The following is a 10,045-nucleotide window of genomic DNA, read 5'->3' on the forward strand; positions in this document are numbered from 1 at the left end:
ATGGCCTGGACCCTTGGTCAGCTCCATGGCTGCAGTCCTGTGCAGCGATAGCCCCTCTGACCACCACCACTGGCCTTCCTGCGTCCCCTCTCCTGCTCTCAAGGCTCGGCAGGCAGGAAGGAACTGGTTGTTCCTTCTCAGTCCTGGTGGCCCTCCACAGCTCCCTCTTCACCTGTGCCTTCTGGTTTTCTTCCTTACCCTATAGCCCAGTTTCTAGGCTTCACCTCTTTGGCCATTTCCCTCTCCCAGTCTTGGTCTGTAGCCTGTGGCACTCGTCAGACAAACCTCACCAGGCTGCACTGAGGAGCTGCCTCCTCCATCTCTGTGAGGGGCTGTTGGAGAGAGCGCCTGGCCTCACAGATGGATGCCACCAGGAGCACATGTCCACCACCAGCCGCTGGACCCCCATCCTGCCCGCCAGCCCTGCCAACTTTGCAGGTCTGCTGTCCACGGCAACAATTTCAGGTGTCCACCATTGAGCTCGAACCCCAACCCACCACACTCCTTCCACGTGGCTATGGAAATAGCCCCACAGCATTTCCAGCACCCCCTCTGCTGTGTCAGTGCTACCTGCTGGAAGCCACAGTCCTGTCCATCCTCTTCCTCTCACAGGTCCTGGACCTCCGAGCCACCCACCACTGTGTGGTAGAGAATCTGGTCCCCACCCCCCCAGCTTCCTGAGTAATGGGAATGCCTTTGTTATCCCAATGAGCTCTCTGGGAGCTGGTCACCAAAAAGACCCATCCCAGGATTAGAGCGGCTTTGGGCCACTTGGCATCAGTCGGTCAGTCTGCTAGACCTCCAGGGAGAAGACAGGTGCTGGAGATGTGCTTCGTTCATGTGGCCAGTGCTCTAGTCAATCTCCCCAGGTAATGAAACCCCAGTGAAAACTCTGGAAGCTGAGGCTGAGAGGCTTCCTGGTTGATGTGCTGGGAGGGCGGGGCACCCTCCTTCCACCAGAGGACTCACTGCTCCTTACCTGTCCTCTCGCTGCTGCGCTCCTGGTCACTTGGCTAGCCCTTCTGAGTGACAGTCTTCATAATTAAGTCGTAAACAGAAGCAGAGCACTTTCCCAGAGTTCTCTGAGTCATCCCAACCACCTGTTGAACCGGGGGGTTGAGGGGAATCTGGGAGAGCTTGGGCATCCTGGAGGGACCTGGCCTCTGAAGTGGGGGCAGTTTGGGGGCCCATGCCCTTTAACTTGTGGGGTCCACACTAACTAGGGGTGGCCAGGCCAGGAGGGACCTGCAGTACCCCAGATGGGGTGGACACAGAGTGTCTGTTTTCTCGAAGGCCTGGCCTATTCCTTCCCTTCTTTAACTCTGAGCTCTACTGGCTCTTTCTCACCAGACCCTCTTTAGTCCTGCGTACCCCAAACCAAACCAAAACAGAACAACAAAACAAACAAACAAACCAACAAACAAAACAAACCAATAAAACCAACAAACAAAACAAAACAAACCAGACCAACAAACAAAACAACAAAACAAACAAACAAAACAAAACAAACAAAACAACCAAACAAGAAGGCACTCCAGGTCCTAAAAGGGACCCCCTCCCTGCCTGTAGCTCCCATATCAGCCCTTGCTCCTTCCGGCCATCCGGTCAACCTGCTTCCTGAAGGTCACCCTCGTGCCCACAGCTGCTGCACGAGCCTCAGCATTTTGACTGACTTCTCAGCAGCATTTCGTGCTATTCCCTCTTGAACCGCAACCTCCTCCTGCCCCAATTTCTGCACCACCACGTGGGGTTCCCTTGGCCTCTCCTTTTCCAGTGTCCTAGATAACCTCTGACCACCCCATAGAGATCGTGAACCTGAAGTCCACTCCCCATTTCCTCTCTGACCCCCAGTCTGCTGCCACGTTTGGACATGTCTGTCCGTCCCATAGTCCCTGGATTGGGAGCTGGGTCCTTAGTGTGGCCCTGATGAGGTGGGACCAAGTCCTTAGGCCACTGGAGGCACATGTAGAAGGGATTAGTTCTCCTGGGACCCCTGGATCAGCTCTCTCAAAGGAAGCAGGGGGTTTGTAAAGTCCTGGCCCTGACCCCCAAACTGCTCTCTGGGTTTCTGCCTCTTGCAGGTGCTGCCACCATTTTGGTGCCGTCTACCTGAGGCCCTCACCAAGGCTGAGCTGAGGTTGGTGCCATGCCCTTAAACCTCCAGAAATGTGAGTTAGTAAACCTCTTTCTAAAACAGTCCGCCTCAGGGATTTTATTATTAATACACCCATGACAGTTTCACCATCTACCCAGATACCTGGGAGTGGCACCTTGAGACCTTCAAACTCACCACTCTAATTCATGTCCAATCATTCATCACATCTGGTTCCCTCTTCTTCCCCCACACCTTACATCTCTGGGCACCTGTGTCCTCTGTTATCGCTCTAGTCTGGATAACAATCCCTGGCCCAGGTCCTTAGCTGCCTCTCTGATTCTGGTTGTGTGACCCTGTTTCTCACCCCATGGACAGGGTGATATTCCCAAAGCAGATGCATTCCTATGGCCTGAGGCCTCTGCGTGCTCACCTCCCTCTGCCTGGAACACCCTTCCTGCCTTGGACTACCTTTTCCTGCCCCACCTGCTGTGGTCTCACGTCACTTCCTGCCCCACTTACTGAATTCCCCCTGCATTGTCCTGCAATGGCCTGCAGCACAGCCACCAGCAACTTCTCAGCAGCCCCGCCGTTCCATTCCGCATCTTGGCCACATTGGGTGCAGCAGGGCCTCCACAGTTTTGAGGATCCATTGGTGTAAAATGGCATCTCATTGTGGTTTAATGTCCATTTCTCTAATTTTTGTGATGTTGAGCACTTTTCAAATGTGGAGTAGCCCTCCTGTTTACTCTTGCACAAAATGCCTGTACTTTCAAGTGCATTATTTTTCTTATCTCATTTATTGGCAGGAGTTCTTCACACATTCTGAAAACCAGTTCTCTGTGAGATGCTTACGTAGGGGGCAGTCTCTCTTGGTTTGTGATTTATTTCACTGTTTCATGGTGTCTCCCAATGAAAAGAGCTAATTATTTAAATCAGTTCAAATTAGTCAGTTTTTCATTGATAGTTTATGCCTTTGCTTTCCTTCCTTCCTACCTTCCTTCCCTCCCTCCCTCCCTCCCTCCCTCCTTTCCTTCCTTCCTTCCTTCCCTCCCTCCCTCCCTCCCTTCCTTCCTTCTTTCCCCCCTCCCTCTCCCCCTCCTTCCTCCCTCCCTTCCTTCCTCCCTCCCTCTCCCTCCCTCCTCCCTCCCTCCCTTCCTTCCTCCCTCCTCCCTTCCTCCCTTTCCCAGGGATTGAGCCCAGGGGAAGTCTACCACTGAGCCACATTCCCAGCCCTTTGATATCTTTTTTTATTTTGAGACAGGGTCTTGCTGAGTTGCTGAGGCTGGCTTTGAACTCAAGATCTTCCTGCCTCAGCCTCATGAGCTGCTGGGATTTCAGGCGTGCACCACAGCGTTCAGCTGCCTTTGGTTTTTCTGGTGGAAGCAATCCCTCCTGACTCCAAAGTCACATAGTCTTTAATATTTTGTTTATTTTATTTATTTTTTTTATTGGTTGTTCAAAACCTTACAAAGCTCTTGACATATCATATTTCATGCATTAGCTTCAAGTGAGTTATGAACTCCCATTTTTACCCCAAATACAGATTGCAGAATCACATCGGTTACACATCCACATTTTTACATAATGCCATACTAGTAACTGTTGTATTCTGCTACCTTTCCTATCCTCTACTATCCCCCCTCCCCTCCCCTCCCATCTTCTCTTTCTATAGCTAGACTGTGGAACCAACCCAGATGCCCTTCAATGGATGAATGGATTAAAAAATGTGGCATCTATACACCATGGAGTATTACGCAGCACTAAAAAAATGACAAAATCATGGAATTCGCAGGGAAATGGATGGCACTAGAGCAGATTATGCTTAGTGAAGCTAGCCAATCCCTAAAAAACAAATACCAAATGTCTTCTTTGATATAATGAGAGCAACTAAGAATAGAGCAGGGAGGAAGAGCAGGAAGAAAAGATTAACATTAAACAGAGACATGAGGTGGGAGGGAAAGGGAGAGAAAAGGGGAATTGCATGGAAATGGAGAGAGACCCTCATTGTTATACAAAATTACATATAATATTTTGTTTAAAAGCTCTCAAGTTTGCTTTTCACATGTGTGCACGGTTCACATTTAGTTGACAGCTTCCTCGGGAGGAGAACGGCTCTGTGAGGGCAAGGGGCGTGGGTTTATCTCATGCTGATCCAGAGCTCCGGCCAGGGAGCTCCGGCCAGGGAGCCCCGCAGGGGACCAGCGAGTAGCTGAGGGCTGGCAGACTCAGTGAATAACTGGGGTAGAAGCAAGGTGGCTGGGAATCAGAGGGAGCTCGAAATGCCTTTGAAGAGATGATGGGGAGATGAGATGTGGTTCTCAGTCCTGAGTCCACACTGGAACCACATGGGGACCCTTGAAATGTACTGTGTGTGGGGGGTCTGTCCTAAGGGCTTCCGTGGTTGGCTCGAGGCCTGGACTGTGCACCTATGAGGTCGGGGCTGACAGCCACTGGATTTGGAGGTAGAGTGACTCAGTGCCAAGGACACCGATGTGATGTCACCAGACTTGAGTTTCAGTGTTGTCCCTGGCTACCTGTGTCCTTTCACATTCCTCCAGCTGGTTTTCACACCTGTGAAGTGGGTGTGAGGACAGCCCCCGCCGGAGGTCGGGAGTGAGAGGGGGGGCATTTTAAGTCATTTATTATTTTCTTTCTTTCTCTTGGGTGGGGTGGCCTTTGAGGCTGACTTTGGTGATCAGGTGGGACACAAGCATGTGGCAGTAGGGAGAGAAGGACCAACAAGGTGGAGGGAGTCTAAGGATTCAAGGGCAGGGAGGGGTGCAGAGGGTTAGCACTGGCATTGGGTACAGAGTCACGGGGAGCTTGCCCGGGGAGATAGGCTGGCCACCAGGTGCAATGGGCCGCTCCTCAGGGCTTCCCTGAGATGTCCTCCCAGATGCCCAGCCTGGCTGTAAAAGCAGGTCCTGGAGCTCTGGATTCTCTCTTTCTCTCTCATTCCAGGCCCAGAGTAGGGGCTGGACTTAGGAGGGTCAGAGCAGGAGGGTCAGGTGGAGGGGAGCAGAAGGAGGGGTGGAGGCCCATCCATGCTGTGAGAAGCTTCGGCTCTAATCAGGGAGAAGGATCTCTGGGCCTTGGAGGGGATTGGGACGGGTGTGGTCCGCATCTTCCTGGTAGGAAGCATTTTCTCTGAAAGATGGAGAGCGAGTGTGGTAGGACCAGGTGGCTCCGAGCAGCTTCCTGGTCAGCTCAGAGTCTAGAAGGTCTTCAGCTCCACGCAGCGGGTTTAGCCCGGTGTTCAAGGTCATCGCCATACAATAGTAACCCTGGGAAGCAATTTGGACCATCAAGAGAGTGGCTTGGACATTCTGTGGGTTCAGGAGGTGCCTAGAGCTGCCCTGGGCTCATTTCACCCACCACCTGGCTGTTCTGTAGCATCTTCTGCCTCCCGTGTCCTGCACAGAACTCCTGATGCCCACCAGGCTGTCCCTTCCCCAGTGTCCTGGTCTCACTACCCGTCATTCCGGACACCCAACTGCTCAAGTGTAAATCTAAGTGCTGGCCCAGGATCCCCTTTCCCTGGCTGCCCCTGTCCTACCCCTCCTGCACTCTGTGGCTCCTGAGGGGGATCCTGCCTGTCTTGCTGGCTCATGCAGCTGCCCCTTGTGGCACCCGCTCTGTGGCACCGTCTGCTCTTATCGCAGGCTCTGCAGCCCGTCCGGTCTGGCATGTGCATAAAGGCAAGCAGGAAGCTCGAGTGGAGCCGAGGCTGTTGGGTGGGGTTTCACGGACTGATGTTTCTCCTTAACCATTTTCTTTTTTGTCTGAAACCATGTCACCTTTCCTCCTTGCCTGGTAACAGGCTTTCGCAGTCGGCAGGATGTGCTGGTAGCATCCGTGTTCAGCTTTTGAATGTCTGGGTTTGATTATTTTCATGATCATGTCTGGGAGCTGTTCTGTGACGCTTTGGTCACTGAATTTCCTAAAACTAAAAGAAGTGTGGGGTGTGCCCGTGCAGCCTGGAGGGGGAGTAGATTCTCAGAGGGACCCGGCAGGCCTCCGGGTTCCTGTTGGAGGGCTTGGCTGGCCGTCCTCGGAAGGGTGGGTCCCTTCGTGGGGCCGGATGATTCAGTGCCTGGGCGGGCATCAGGAGTTCTGTCCAGGACACCGGACACAGAAGGTGCTACAGAACAGCCAGGTGGTGGGGTCCTGGCTCCTGTTGAGCTGTCGGGAGGCGACCCTTTGGGGTTGAGTTGATGATACTCAGATTCACAAGGGATCAAGAAGCCCGGGTGCCAATGGGTTCCATGTATGATGAAGGCCAAGTTTACAGTGATTGTACCTCATCAGGTTTGAATTAGGACTGGAGTTCTGACAAACACTCATGTGAGAACTAGGAGGTTAAATACTCAAAATTTGGATTTTCCTAGAGAACCTGAATCTGTGAGGGCCACTGACACACCTTGGTCTCTGGTTCTCATGCTCCTAATGTCTAGAGAAACTGAACTGGGGATCAGGCTGCTTGATTGCTGGTTTTCCTCCCAGGACCTCGATGGATCCTGTCATCTCCTGGCCAACGTCCACTGACGGTTCCCCCACCGTCTACTGGACAAAACCCACATCCCTGCTTCTGGCTCAACAGGTGCTGCAGCTCCTCTTGACCTGAATTAAACAAGTCTAAAAGAAAATGGGTTCTGAGATCCATTCTGGACTCCCAGTAAGGAAAGGAATCCCCGAGTTCCTCTTCCTGTCCCCCAGAGCTCCCTCCAAGGGGAAGGCAAGCCGGAGCAGTGGTGACCAGAGTGGCAGTCACAGGGCAGGGATTGGGGATCAGCAAGCACATATCAAAGTGGGGTTCCTGTTAGGGAAGCCCACACATCAGCACTGCAGTTCTCAGGGCCCCTGCAGCTCTTGGGGCCCCCCGCAGCTCTCGGGGCACAGGGCCTGCGCCCAGGGCCTAATTCTGCATGGGGCTTCTGACACACAGGATCGTGGGTTCCATGAGGTTGGCATTGCCCTGGCCTCCCAGGAGGGGACCAAATGCAGACCTCTGGAAGCGAGACCCCCAGTTTATCCTTAGACGACAGTTGCCACCGACCAAGATCAGCCACGTGTGAGCTCACACAGCAAGAAACCATGTGACCTACCTGAGGGGAACTAAGGCGTCACATACTAGCGGGACCTTGGAGACCCCACTGTGAGGATCACAGAATTTCTGCCCCATGGCAGGGAGGCATCTACCTAGCACCCACCACGTGCCACAGCCTGTCACCAATGCTGCACACTGTGCCTCAGGCAGACTCAGCCCCCATCCATGGGGGTCCCTCTCCTCTGGCGCCTTCTCGTTTGCACCAGGTTGAGAGGGAGAGGAAGGCGGCTGCCGCTTTGCTCCTGCAGTGACCTCCTGGCCGTGTGGAGTGACTTAGAGGAGCAAGTCCTCGGAAGGGACAGTAGCCAGCGGACAGGTGGGGCTCCTGGGGTGGCCTCAGGGCACAGTGCAGGAAGGGCTCAAAGGAGATGGCTTCCACCCTGTTCAGTGCTGCTTTCTTGTAGATCTGGCCTCTGGGCCACACATCTTCCCCTTCCTGCTCCTGTGCCTCTCCTGATGATTTTCGAAGTTGCCTTTCTGTGCGTGACTCCCTCTGGATTGAAACTCCTAGACTAAATCCTGTTTCCTGATGAGACATTCTCTGGCACACACATAGTAGCTCATTTAATACTTTTGTATCTATGAGGGAGGTCCAGCAATTATCTCCACCTTACACATGAGGACAAGGAAGGACAGAGGATAAGAGGCACCCGGCTAAAGTCACACACGCAGGGAAGGAGTTGATGTCACTGAGAGCCACGAGGGAAAGTTGATAGAAGAGGTAGACATTAAAAATACAACCACACAGATTTGAAAAAAATGAAAGGATCTCCTCTAAGTAAAACATAATTGTTGAAATATCTCTTAGTGGGTGGGTTATGCAGCAAGATTAAGAATCAATGATGGGGAAGATAGTTCTGAAGGAATCATTCAGAATTCAGCACCAATAAAAATAGTAAGTGGAAATTTTTTAAAAAATGACAAGAGTGAAATGGGAATTCTAAAGGAGAGGTTGAGTGACAGGGAGGGTCGAGAGCAGATTGACATCCGTGCAACTGGCGCCTGGGGGAAGAGGACAAGAGAATTTTTCAGAACTGATGTCAGCTCAGACTTCATAATAGAGCAAGCCCAGTGCATACCAGAGATGATAAATAAGATAAATTATGGAGAAAGTGCAAAACAAAGACAAGAAGAGCTTAGGTCAAGGGAAGAAGGGGATCTCGCAGAAAGAAATAACAGTGGCCATGGCCGAGTCTCGTGCCAGCCAGATTCAGAGGGGCCGCACAGTCAGGATGTGAGAGGGCCAATCTGACTCTGAAGGATAAGGGGAAGGCAGCCCTGGTGGAGACCCAGCCTGCCTAACAGCAAGCATCAGCACCAAAGCAACCTCGGCAGTTCCAAGAGCAGAGGGAGCGAGCCACGGGTGGGCATTTGTTGAAGGCAATTTCAAAGGAAATTCCTCTTTCAAGAACAGGGAAACAATTCCACACAGAAGGACTTATTGGAAAAGAAATTGTTGAAAGAAATTGTTAAAAGTTAAAAGTATAATTGTTAAAATTGTGAAAATATAAATTGAAGAAAAACTCTTTACCTGCACAAATAAAACAATGACAATGATTGGATTAATAATTACTTGGTAGGATTAAAAGAAAGGATAGAACTAAAATACTAAAAACATTCAGGACTTACTTGGTGGTTAAAGTTCTAGGGTCCTTGTATGCTTCCAGAGGAGAAAAAAGGTAACCATTTTTAACTCTCTTAATTATTCAGTGCAAAATTTTAAGGATAACTATGAAAATAATAGAAATCAAGTGTATAACTCCTGAGACAGTCAAAAGAAAAACATGGAATCAGAAAACCAACAAACACTCAATCAAGGAAAAGATTTGGAAGGAGAAAATCCAAGCATTGAAAAAGCAGGAAAAGAAAACAGTGGGAAAGGAGAAGGAAGAAACAAAGAAATGTCATCAATATCCTACACTCAGATGCTAACAACCACCAAACTTCTGAGCGACCACACCAGTGCTAATCAGAATGGACTCTAAGACAGGGAACACCTCTGTGAGGGTCACCAAGCCAAGGACAAGAGAAAGTCATAAAGAAAGAAAGTCATACGGTTCCAAACTCCTAGCCACCTGATAACATAAGCCATAAAATACGTAAGACAAAATGAGCACGGCACTAACGAAAGTTACAAATTTATCCTTGCAGAGGGAGATTTCCATTTATTTCTTTCTGTTAGACAGAATTCAAACTGACAAAAAATTGGTAGATTTTTTAAGCAATGCAGTTAACAAGTTTAATTTAAAGAACATCTGTTGGATATATGTCCAAGCATTAGGAAATATATACTGATCTGAAGTTCATGTGGAACATTTGCAAAAGTCTACCAGATGCCTTGACTATAAAGCAACACTCTCCTACAGAATTAAGCACAAACTCCTGAATTAGGGATTCAGCCCTCAGCCCCCTCCTCTGCTTTCTGCTCCATCTTCTCAATTCAGTGCAGACACTGGACAGCTTGCTGTTCTTGGTACAAACTGATGCTCTCTCAGCACAAATCATGGCTGGAGTAGCAACTCTTGCATGTCTTCTTGTTGAATCCTGCCTTAGTACGTGGTGCCAAGGATGTAAGCCAAGGCAACATTCACCTGGGTCGCCCTCTCTTCCATCTTCCTGGGTTACCTGTCTTCCCACCTCCATTTGGCCATTAATCCCATCTGTCCTGGCCAGTTTGCGTCTATGTCTGCCTTTCTCTTTCCTAGACCCTGAGATCTCCTGGAGCATTGGACCATTTACTTTTCACGTGCTGGTTCCCCACAGCACAGCGAGAGCTCAGGAAATGGCCAACGACTTAGACCGAGCTTTATTTAAACAGGCATATTCCGCGTTGAATTGGCATT

Source organism: Spermophilus citellus (genome assembly GCF_964194105.1).
Source record: "Spermophilus citellus genome assembly, chromosome: 13".
NCBI classification, from domain to species: domain Eukaryota; kingdom Metazoa; phylum Chordata; class Mammalia; order Rodentia; family Sciuridae; genus Spermophilus; species Spermophilus citellus.